This window comes from Sorex fumeus, unplaced genomic scaffold (genome assembly GCF_029834395.1).
Source record: "Sorex fumeus unplaced genomic scaffold, SorFum_2.1 ptg000006l, whole genome shotgun sequence".
Taxonomy (NCBI): Eukaryota; Metazoa; Chordata; class Mammalia; order Eulipotyphla; family Soricidae; genus Sorex; species Sorex fumeus.
In genome coordinates this window covers 33,941,571-33,953,886 of record NW_026606063.1, presented here as the reverse complement: position 1 = coordinate 33,953,886, position 12,316 = coordinate 33,941,571, and the positions used below count along the sequence as shown (strand labels likewise).

Genomic DNA, 12,316 nt, shown 5'->3' with positions numbered 1-12,316 from the left:
AAAGCCAGATCAAAATGAATTAAAGATCTCAATATCAGACCTGAATCCATAAGGTACATGGAGGAAAACATAAGCAGAACCCTCCATGACACTGAAGCTAAAGGCATCATAAAGATAAAAAAATCACCGACCAAGTGAAAGCAAAGATAAACAAAATAAATAAAAAAAACATTAAGCTAAGAAGCTTGTGCACCTCAAAAGAATTGGTGACAGCCCACGGAATGGGAAAAAATATTTACCAATACCCATCAGATAAGTGGTTAATATCCAAGATATATAAGGCACTGGTAGAACTTTATAAGAAAAAAAATTTTTTAACTGGGTGGCAACTTTGGGGCATGTGCGTGATTGCCAGGGCTTCCTGTATAGGCAGATGGGATGAGGTTTTTAATACATAAAAAAAATGGGGAGAATAAATGAACAGAAACTTTCTCAAAGAAATACAAATGCCCAAAAGGCACATGGAAAAAATGCACTACATCACTAATCATCAGGGAGATTAGATCAAAACAATGAGATATCATGTTACATGACAAAGACTGGCAAACATCAAAAAGAGTAAGAACAACCAGTGCTGGTGAGGATGTGGGGAGAAAGGGAATCTCATTCACTGTTAGTGGGAATGCCGACTGGTTCAGCCTTTTTGGAAAACAATATGAGCATTCCTCAAAAAAACTAGAAATTGAGCTTCCAAATGACAAGCAATACCACTTCTGGGAATATACTCCCAGGCTGCAAAAATACAAGGCAGAAATTCCATCTGCACTTGCATGTTCATTGCAGTAATGTCCACAATAGCCAGAATCTGGAAACAACCTGAGTGCATGAGAACAGATGATTGGTTAAAGAAACTTTGGTACATCTACACAACGGAATACTAGACAGCTTTTAGAAAAAATGAAGTCATGAAATTCACTTATAAATGGATGGAAACAGAGAGTATTATGTTAAGTGAAATAAGTCAGAAGGAGGACAGACACAGAATGACTGCACTCATTTGTGGGATATTAAGAAAGGAAAAGAAAAAACCCAAACAACATAGTAAGAGACTAACACCCAAGGACAGTAGAAACAAGGGTCGGGATGAACGGTCCATGATTGGAAACCTGCCTCAAGGGCTGGGGAAGAGGACAATTAGAACAGAGAAGGGACTGTTATGACAATAATGGTTGGAAGGGATTGATCCTGGTGGGAGATGTATGCTGAAAGTGGGAAAATGACCAAATATGATGGCCTCTCAGTATCTCTATTGCAAACCATAATGCGCAAAAGGACAGAGAGAGAGAGAGAGAGAGAGAGAGAGAGAGAGAGAGAGAGAGAGAGAGAGAGAGAGAAAGTACCTGCCATAGAGGCAGGCTGCAATGGTGGGAGGATATGGGGGATATTGATGGTGAGAAATGTACACTGGTGGAGAGATGGGTGTTGGAACATTGTATGACTAAAACTCAATCATGAAAGCTTTGTAACTCTCACATTTGACAAGATGAGTCAATAAAAAGCTTTTTAAGGTTTTGAGTTTTAAAAATATTTTATATTTTATAGTAAAATTTATATAATAAAAATAAATTATATAATTCATTCTAATGTAATAAAAAAGAATGGGCTTTGTTGTCATTGAGCCATAGAGGCAGGCTGGGGGTGGGGGGGAGGATGGCAGGAGGGAAACTGGGGTCATTGGTGGTACAGGGATGGGTTGAATCACTGTATGACTGAAACCTGATCATGAACTGCTTGGTAACTATGTATTTCATGGTGACTCAATTTAAAAAAATAAAATTAAAAAAAAAAAGAATTTTTAAGGGCTTTGCTGGGCCAGAGCAACATTACAGTGGGTCGGGCACTTGCCTTGCAGATGGCTGGCTTGGCTTCAGTGTCCAACACCCCATATGGTCCCCTGAGCCCCAAAAGGAGTAATTCCTAAGGGCAGGGCCAGGAGTAACTCCTGAACAGACTCTGGTGGGTTATTTGGAGCCTAGTGGTACACAGCTGATGGGCAGGATCAAATCCCAAACTTTAGTCCTGCTACCTGTATACTTGCCTGAGCCCAGGAGAGGCTAGGGCCAAGCTTTAGTCTCCAGAGAGTTCATCTCTGTGGACCAAGCGAACTTAAAACAAAACAGGGGTCTCTCTGCAGTGCCAGACAACAATACAGAAATGGTCTTTGGGAACAATATCTCCAACACCCTTGTAAGGAAACAGTCCGTTGTGGGAAAAAATGGTGCCACCAAGCAGAGATCATGCCATCATGCCAGACTATGCTTCTACACAGGACCTTGCAGGGCAATGCCACCATGCAGGGTCGTACAACAGTGCGGACCGAGGTGCCACTTCTGGTCAACAGGTACACAGGGCAGACCTGGTGCAGGGCACCTCAATGACATTTGCAAGATTTGTTTTTGGGGAGAAACTGGATCCTCCTCCTATGACACAATAGCCTGTGAATGAGTCCTGTCACTGCCTTTACTGTCTAAAGGGAACATGCAGAGGAAGTAAGTAAGCTGCGGGGTAGTGAATCAGCTGTAAGTGACAGCAGAGACTCACACCAAGAGCTACTCCAGAATCTCTGGTCTTTACATAGGAGACCTCAAACTGTCCTTTTGAAGACATCGCCTCACTTCAATATCTCCATTAGGCAAAATAACTAAAGGAACATGATCTGGCACTATAAGTCTTAAACGCAGCTAATTATCTTGACATCTCTGTGACGAGACACTTGAGAAAAACAATACTGCACTGTGATTTCCTCGGTGTCTGAGGGGCTGTGACAGCCTTTTACACAGACGCATGCAAACTGCCCAGAGACGTGGGTCCGTGATGTGATCCCTAACACTGAGCACATCCACAAGGAGAGCGGATGTGAGGAAAAGCTCGCCAGAAAGGCCAGATACCAAGGAAACGTCTAACTCTCAGTATTAAGGATCTGTCTTTTTTCTTTGACATGAACACACAGTAAAACACACATACAATTGCGCCCACTAGCACCCAAGAGATCTTTTTTTTGATGGTGGGGAGAGGGAAGGTGGGCACACCCGGCAATGTTCAGGGCTCAGGGGTTACTAGTGGCTCAGGAGTCACTCCTGGCGGTGCTCGGGGAACCATATGGGATGCCAGAGATTGAACCCGAGTTTGCCATGTGCAAGGAAAGAACCTGCTAAACTATTGTTCCAGCCCTAGCACCCAAGGCACGTTGGCGAGAGTGGTGACATGACACCTATAGCACAGACCAGAGCCAAGTGCTGGCTTTGCATTGCGTTCCTGAGATCTTAATTGCTTTGCGCTTTGCTTTATGCCTGTGGTCACTGGGGAAGATGCCGACATTCTAGGCCAGTGCAGATCAAACAAACCACTCTCAGGACAGAGCCTGCACATGGTAGGTGCTCAGTGAGCCTCAGATCATATTATCACTGTGAGTTCTGTGCTTCTTGAACTGGATAAGGCACATGCAGGGGAGCCTTGGTCTTCATAAGGACTGGAGGGCAGTCCCTCAGCAAGTGGGGGTCCGGGTTTGAGATGTCAAATATTGCACGAACAGCCTTCACCAGACATACCGGTTACCTACGAGCTCCCTTTGACAAACCTACAAGACCAACTTTGAAATCTGATTAGACTATTAAAATGATTGCTTTTACAGACACTCCAAAAATTGCCACAGAAGTTAATTTTAAGAGAAAAAAATCTCCAGAAGGTCAAGTATCCAACTCTTTACCTGCTCTAAAAGACCTCAAGATTTCTTCAAACTTCTCTGTCCTCCACTTCCTGTAAATAGCTTGGGATTCTGAATTAGTTATAACCTCCTGCAGCAACTCAGTTTTCTTTCTGTGGTTTTCGACCCAGAAGTTAGCCAAAAAAATCCCATGATTTCACCCCAGAGGCCTGAGAACATTGTAGAGCTCCAGGAGTTACACACACACACACACACACACACACACACACACACCAGTGACTGACTCAGTACCCACAGCCTGGCAGTCGGCAGTCGGCAGTGGAGTCTTCGTTCTCCATATTGTTTCTAAGATTAATCCTCCAAATGAAAAACTGTGCTCACAATCTGCATCTCCCCCTCCAGTTTTCTCTGGTTCTCAATCCACACAGTTTGGTGCCTCCCTGAAAACAGCCTAGGTACCGACACTTCCCAGAAAGCACCTGGTCCTACAAGCGGGCCATGTCAGCCTCCTCCTCCAACTCCCAATATGAGCCACGCTCTGGTCACAATAGTCAGCGCTACAAAAAAGACACTGGGCCTGACAGTGAGAGTCAAAGACTAAGGCAAGCCCTAGAGGAGGGGCTTATTCAAGCATTAATAAAAGCTAACAAAGGAAAAGGTAAGTGAGACAGATATACAAGTCTATTCAATAGCTAGTGTGAATCTTTCTCTCTCCACACACACACACACAGGCACACACACACACAGAGACAGAGACAGAGACACACAGAGAGAGAGACAGAGACAGAGAGAGAGCGAGTATCAGGTGAGCTGGAGTCAGGACCTTGACTTGGAATACAATGCCCCATATATATAAGCTATCCTGAATGAAAAGAGGCAGATGATAAATTTTCTTCACAAAAGAAATGTTCCATTTGGTGAGTACACTCTGCATAACTACAGGAGATGAATTCAGAAACACCGCTGAGTATTTGCCATTCATTTCTGCAGGAAATTTGTAATCTCTGAATTATGTGAGTTCAAACAAAAGGGGTGGGCACTGTCTTTTATATGCTGCAAGAGTTAATCCTATCATACTTACTTGGATAACCCAGAGATTCTCAGAGCTAAAAGAGGTGGGAGGGGGGAAGACATTTCAGAAAAGGAACATTGATTAAGTGAGTAAACTGTTGATCATACTCATAGAAGATGAGGCTATGGAGAAAGCAACCAGTCATCCTGGAATGGACAAGAAGTTCATGGGTTTTGATTGAGATGAGTCTAAGTAAGGTTGAGGTATTGGCAGAGGGTTGAAGGAAGTCTATAGATCTTCAAAAAGGACAAAGTACAAAACTCAACCCTGACAACATACTATCTTCACAGCAGGCCCAGTCTCCTGACCCCTTCAGAGCAACCAGAATCATCTGAAATGAGCACCAAGACATAATACCTTAATACTGGTGAGCAGGATATGAGTCTTCCCACCCCACTTGACTGCAAAGTCTAGACTGGTTCACCAAGAAAGGGCTGAAGAGGTAACACAGAGGGTAGGGCACTTGCCTTGCATGGTAGTCACCTAGGTTCTATCCCGGGTACCAAATATGGTCCCCCCCAACTCCTTCAGGAGTGATTCCAGAGCATAGAGCCAGAAGGAAGCACTGAGCACAGTCAGGTGTGGTCCTCACCCCCACCCCTGGAAAAACAAAACAAAACCAAAGATATCCTAAGAAATTTTTTTTTAAAAAAATTGCACAAGTACAACCTACATACAGAAAGAGCCAATAAATCTTCCATAGGACAAGTTGCAGGACTAGAAGATTTGCAGTATGGCAGATAGCACACGTACACTTTCTTGACCTGGAAGCAGGAAATGACGATGAGTTCTGGTGTGCTGGACAGTCCAGCATGGTCACCACTAGTGTCTCTCAACACTTAATGCACCACCAATCCTCAAACACACCTTCCTGCCTCTCAGCTAACCACACCACCAAAGTCCCAGCTATTAGCTGACTCCTTTCAGATACCTCCTTTGGTCCTGTATCTCAGGTGAGCTTAAATCCCAAGAAGATGAAGCAATAAGCAAACAAAGTCTCTTTGTTCTTCTCTAGGGTAGGGTGAAAATGGAACTCTTGGACAAAATCATTGATTCTTCCTAGAAAAGCCCATCTGAGGCTCTTATGGGAGCCAGGCATCAATGAGACACAAGATGCTACATGGCAGGGGGGCGGAGGGGGGGGTGAGGGGAGGAGTATCTCCTCTCAGAGAAAAGCTTCGTAGAGGAAAACCTCTCCATCTACCTTTCATTGTGTGCCAAATAACCGTTGTTAGTTTATAGGTGGCAATCCATATAATCATTAGTGTTTGTAATATACCTTGGAATAACCGGAGTATGCAAAGTGCAATAAAAAAAAGAAATTCTATTTTATCATGGATCATCACCATGAAACTATTGCTATAAACCTAAGAAAATAACTGAGAATTCTTCCTGTACTTGCTATTCTAAACTAAGAAGTTTATTTCTTTGTTCATAAAAAGTATCTATTTTTCTGCTTTACCACACTCTACCCATGAATTTGAGAGGACATAAAGTTATATTAACTAGTCAAGAACAAAGTGGCAGATACCTAAAGTTAGTGTGCTATATCCCTTCATAATCTCACAGAAAAAAAAAGACCAGAAAAGAGTGGTTTCTGTAAATAAAACCAAATAAAAATAAAAACCTAAGCTTCCTTGAGGTCGTTAACAAGGACCATAAAAGCAAGATGACAGTTCTAATTTTGCAGGTGTTGTGCTGGCCAAAGGAAATACATCTCTTCTTGAGATGAGTGATTCCAGAATGAATGATTCATGCCCTGGATTCTGGCACCTGGAGTGAGGACATATAAAAGGCACTGAAACATTCTCACTAAAGCATTAATTTAAATTATAACAATCTACATACTTGCCTAGTCCCTGCAACCAATTATAGTGGAAAGTAGGAGTGCCAAGAAATCCCTCCCTAGGGTAGTAGCGCCACAAAAGGATGGAAAGCAGTGAGACACAACTCACAGGGCAACAGTCTGTGAGTCTTCTGGAGAATGGACTTGTGTGTAGAGGAAGTGTTAATGCCACTTATTTTACCACAATCTGCAACTCACCAAGTGTATTCTCTATTGAAAACATAAAGCTGATAAAAACAAACTGAAACCCAAGCACAAAAATTTTCACTAATAAAAAATTTAAATAAAAGTTAAAAAAAAATTTGTAAGTCTACAACTGTACCTCATGGTGTTTCACTAATAAAAATAAAAAAAACTCATCTAGATGATGGTAATTAAGTCATTGGTTATTGGTCAAATTTTGAAAAAAATCTTTAAAAATATGCAATAAATCATTTCTGTATCTCACATATTCCTCTCTTAAAATAGATTTGGCAAATTGATATTTTTTTTGTGTTTAAAATAGCACAGCGGGTAGGGCATTTGCCTTGCACGCAGCCAACATGGCCGAACTGAGTTCAATTCCTCAACCCCTCTTGGAGAGCCCGGCAAGCTACTGAGAGTACCTCGCCAGCATGGCAAAGCCTGGCAAGCTACCCATGACCTATTCGATATGCCAAACACAGTAACAAGTGTCACAATGGAGATGTTACTGGGCCCGCTCGAGCAAATTGATGAACAACAGGAGGACAGTGACAGTGCTTAAAAACATATTACATGGTGTGAAGAGACAATACAGTGGGGAGGGTGCTTGCCTTGCATGTGAATAGATGGGTTTGGTCCCTGAGCTCTACCGGGGAATGATCCCTAAGCACACAGGAGTAAGCCCCAAGTACTGTAAGATGCGGCCTCCAAACAGACAAACAAACAAAAAAACACATTATAGAATAGAGGATAATTCTTTGCAGGTGCCACACAGATTTCAGAAAGTGAGCTTAAGAGTTACCGCACTAAGTTAAGCCACAGATTTGGTCACTCTGAGAAGGGGAACTTCTTGATGGCTATGATCCACGCAGCACTGTCTGGCAGCCTTGACAGATGAGTTTATAACTTGTGGCATGAGGTGACTTGGTTATTAAAAGTCTGCTTGTTCTGACATCTCTCACCTGGACAAAATTACAACTCCATCAGCCAAATAACTCCATTTTCAGTCTGACAAAAAAACAAAGGACAAATGTAGGCTGGACACGAGGGAAAGGTCTTTTTCTTATTTTTCTCTTTGTGTGCAGGCTTGCTGGCATTTAACAGACTAAGCATTTACTCCGAGGTATGGGTGCCTGGCCCAAAAGACAAACACTAACATTAAAAAAAAAAAAACCAGAAAGGGAAAAGGAGGTCCACATACTGAGTGTGTGAGAAGAGAAGCAGCAGCTCAGGATACTTACATTTCCCCACCTCAAAGTATCCTGGGATGGAAACTCTGTGTGTGTCTACAGGCTTCTCCTGGGAGTTGACATGGAGTACAAGAAACCAACAGTATTGTTCCCTCCATCTCTGTGCACAAAAGCCACCAACATCCCTCTTCCTGCCCGGAGCAAGAAAGCCAAGGGGCAGACTCAGGGCTTAAAACAATTCCAATGATTAGCTCTTGCCAGAACTAAAGGCCCATCCTAACTCCCAGTTCACAGGTGTCTGTCTCCACACCAGGCTTCTGTCACAAGCCCTGAAGAGATGTTCTGTCTCCACAGGACTCGTCCTGAAGCCTGCAGAAGGTAGAGAGCCCGACAAACAGCTGAACCATGCTCCCCACGCAGAGGAGAGTGCAGGACGTTGAGCTTTCTGACAAGTTCAAAGTTAACTTTAAATCATATTTGCAACTAGAGCACTTCAGCCAAATTCCAAAGTGCAACTTGGGCATTACTCATTCCTAATATCACTACTTAAATAGTAGAAGAAGGAGCATGTATGTGTTTGAACTCTGGATGGAGGGAGTGCCTGAGTATGGAGTTTGGAAAACTCCACCTATGAACCTAGCTCCTGTTTACAAGCAGCATAGTCACACCCAGTGATGCTCAGCATAGTTACTCGGTGTCCCTGGAGGGACTCAGAGGACCACAGGGGAAGCCAGGGATCGAACCTGGATTGGCAGCATACAAAAAAGCACCCTACTTGCTGTACTGTCACTCTGACCTCCAAGTTTTCTCTCTCGAGCATCTTCAAACAAATAAGTACTCACTGTTTGTGACAGTGATCAACACAATAATGAAACTATGAAAACAGTCCAGAATTTCACAGCAAAACCAAATCACTACTAGGTACTCAACTACAATCTGAGTAGATCAGACAAGGACATTTAAAAAAACGTACATTTGAGTGTTGTACAGCAGAGCCTGGCGTATTCAATATGCCAAAACCAGTAACAATAACAGGTCTCATTGTCCTGACCTGAAAGAGCCTCCAATACAGCTGCGTTGGGAAATAAGAGTAAGGGGAGACTGCTAAAATCTTAGGGTTGGGATGAATAGAATCATTACTGGTACCCGCTCGAGTAAACTGATGAACAACGGGATGAGAGTGATACAGTGATACCTTTGAGTGCTTTCAGTTATCACAGTCCAGTAAATGTCTCCATCCATGGAATTCCCTGCATTCTCTTCCGGGTCAAAAAAATAACAATTAAATTTGTTATTTTTTTCTTATAACAAATAACAGAACCAGACCCAGTTGGACCCTACAAGTGAGGCTGTTGGCCAGAAGACAGCAGTGGAGGCTGACAGCTCAAATTGCAGAGAAGAAAGTGCCATGCAAGCTGACCTTTCATTGGAGGAAGCATTTAGGGCAACTGTGGTCTGTTAATTGGCTGTCCAGTACTCTATTATCTCAGAAAAGGAAGTAGTTTTCATGTATGACCCTGACACATCGTTGAGTAAATATTTAATATCTAAAATAAAAAGAACAAATTAGAATTTTAAAAAAATAAATAAATAGTAGAAGTAGGCCAGGGAGATAGTACTGCTTGCCTTCCTTGTAGCTGACCTAGGTTTGATGCCTGGCAGTACATCTGGTCCACTGAGCACTGCCAGGAGTGATCCCTGAGCACAAAGCCAGGAGAAAGCGAAGAGCATTATGAGATGTGTCCCACCCCCCAAAAAATAAATAATAGTGGAAGAAAAATTACTTATAATTTAAAAACTACACACATAATCAGTATACTTTTTAGGTTTAAACTTTCAGAATGATTTAAACATCATTTCAACTGAACTTTAAGACTGACTTAGAACTTACATATTTTTTTCTTTATGATTAAACAGAACAAATGAACATTTTTTTTACAAATAGAACTTTTTAAGATACAGTCTTCAAAACTATTCTGTTGGATACAGATACACTGGTGTCTCTGGCTCTTATGGAAACACCACTGGTTCATAAGAGGATTGACAGAAACCCACCTAGAACGTTAATATTTAATGAAACTTGAATTAAAATATTAGAAAGGACATGAACTTCTATTATCTATATTTTCTGTCCTGCATGTTCAGATTTTTGTATGTGAATCTTCCTGGAATATAATATTTTTTCTTGTCATCACCCCTTTTTTAAATGGTTTGTTTTCACAATATATAAGTTCATATGGTGCAAGGGAGACTGTGGCAACCATGCCCTATTTAACAATGGAAACTTTCAACCAATTTGAAAAGGGAAAACATTTCTATGTTGTTTCTATATGATCTCAAAGTATTCTCTTTCTAAACAAAATAGGAATTTGGGGCAGCATTCCAGATTTCTCTTAAGAGTTAACAGACAATTGTTATAGTCAGCCGGAGACTAGGAAAGTAACTTTGGGTCACAATTTTAAATTCCTTATACCTAAGGACATCTAAGTTGGGCAAAATCAAGAAGGACTAACAAAAATCTTATAAAATCAGATAAACACTCAATGATATTGTACAATCACTGAGAGCTCTCTGTTATCATTAACAAGAGAAATCAATCAGGATCTCTGAAAATTTCAAACATGTTTTCTTACTTAATCCCTTTTGCATAATATTAAGGATAACCTTGAATTTACTCTATAACATTCATCTTAGCCAATTTTCACTTTTAACATATTGAGCTAAAAAGAAGAGCAAAAAAAAGTGATAAGAGTAGATTTCTCCTAGTTAAAATACCTCAAATTCCTGGAGGACACACACATGTTGCCCTTCTTTTGCTCCCATGCCAATCTCAGCACCACTATCTACCACCCTTACTTTATTCTAATAATAATCTTAACATACACACACCTACTTTCTGGGCATTATGAACCTCATAGAATTTGACTCAGGAAGCACACAGGCCTGGGGTCATGTGTGCAAGTGCAATGTGAATTTTCAATGGCACTAGGGAAACATCCAGCTCATTCTGGGCTCTTTCACACTGTGATGAGGGCAGAGAGTGAGGCAATCTTAGTCATGCTAACCCACCCATCTTGTATTCCTCCACAACAAGTGTGTGACAAAGGCTGCTGTACACTGTGCTCAGTTCCACATACATACTTAGGAGATCAAATTTCTGGAGATCAGGATTTTAGTGAATTCTCCTTTAAGGGAGACTTTCAATATTCACATAGTAGGTAGAGTTGGACAGACCACTTAGGAATGGAGTATATGAAGAAAACACACAAATTTCTATTATTTTGCCTTTACGTCCATTAGTTGGCTGGGAGCATTAATCTACAGATAGGGTGCATGATTCTTTAACAGTTAGAGAGCTTCTTCATCATCAAAAGGTGATGGAGATCCATAAAATCATCCTGTGGTAGCTAAGCAGCCCTCAAGCCAATCAAGAAGGAGCTGCTCTGTAGAAGCTCATAGTGAGATGGCACATACCAGAGTCCTTGCAGTGAACCTCTGCCCCATCCTGCTCTAATCTATCAGGATTCTGGAATCTTCCTTTTTCAGGGTCCAAAATACACTGGTGTGGATAAGATATGCGTGGACAGGACTACAGCCCACTACCCCAGATTCACTGTCAATCATACTGAATGTACCAATGACACATGTTTAACAATTAGTCCAATCTCTTACTCATAGAGAAACAAAATTATTTTCAGGAGAATAAGCATAAGACACTCAAAAGGAATGGGTTTTAAAGAGATTATGTACCTTTGGAAAGTGATGTCATCAGCTACCCATGGGGAAGCTACCTCAGGTTTGACCTCAACATAAACAGTAAAATTTCATTATTTTTTCTTATCTAGAGTACAACTTGTTCCAGAAACAATTTAAGGCATCTAACATGTATAAATAAAATTTGGAGGGATGGGAAACACTGTAAGTAGTTTAAAAAGATCAGCAGACCATTTATAAAAGCATTCTCAACATTAGGTCCACCCCAGGTAGACAGTCACCAGCTGAACTAGATCATCCCAGGAGATGATCAGAGTGTGTCATCATCAGAGTGTGTCACCAAGGCTGTATCTCAGGCAAGTGAGAGCCTTGCCTTGGCAACCAGCAGGACTTGCCTTAATCTGACAGTCAGAGTGAAAAGAGGACCATGAGTTATTATTTGATTCACTTTTTTTAAAAAAGGCATTTAACACCATTAGGTATGAAAGAGATGCTGCTCCATCTGATGAACTGAGAATTGGAAATGGCATCAGAGAGTCCCATAAAGCCCCCCATTTCACACCCAAGGAAAAGAAATCCAAAAGATAGGACAGAACCAGGTATAGCATGAATCAATCATATATGTGAAAGGCAAAGCTGAGCCCTAC

At 41.5% G+C, this 12,316-nt stretch overlaps 1 protein-coding gene across 2 annotated transcripts in view; it reads right to left on the bottom strand.

Moving 5' to 3' along the window:
• Window positions 1–12,316, bottom strand: part of EIPR1 (EARP complex and GARP complex interacting protein 1) — a 185,033-nt gene that overhangs the window by 36,739 nt on the left and 135,978 nt on the right. The gene's annotated exons all lie outside the window — the stretch shown is intronic.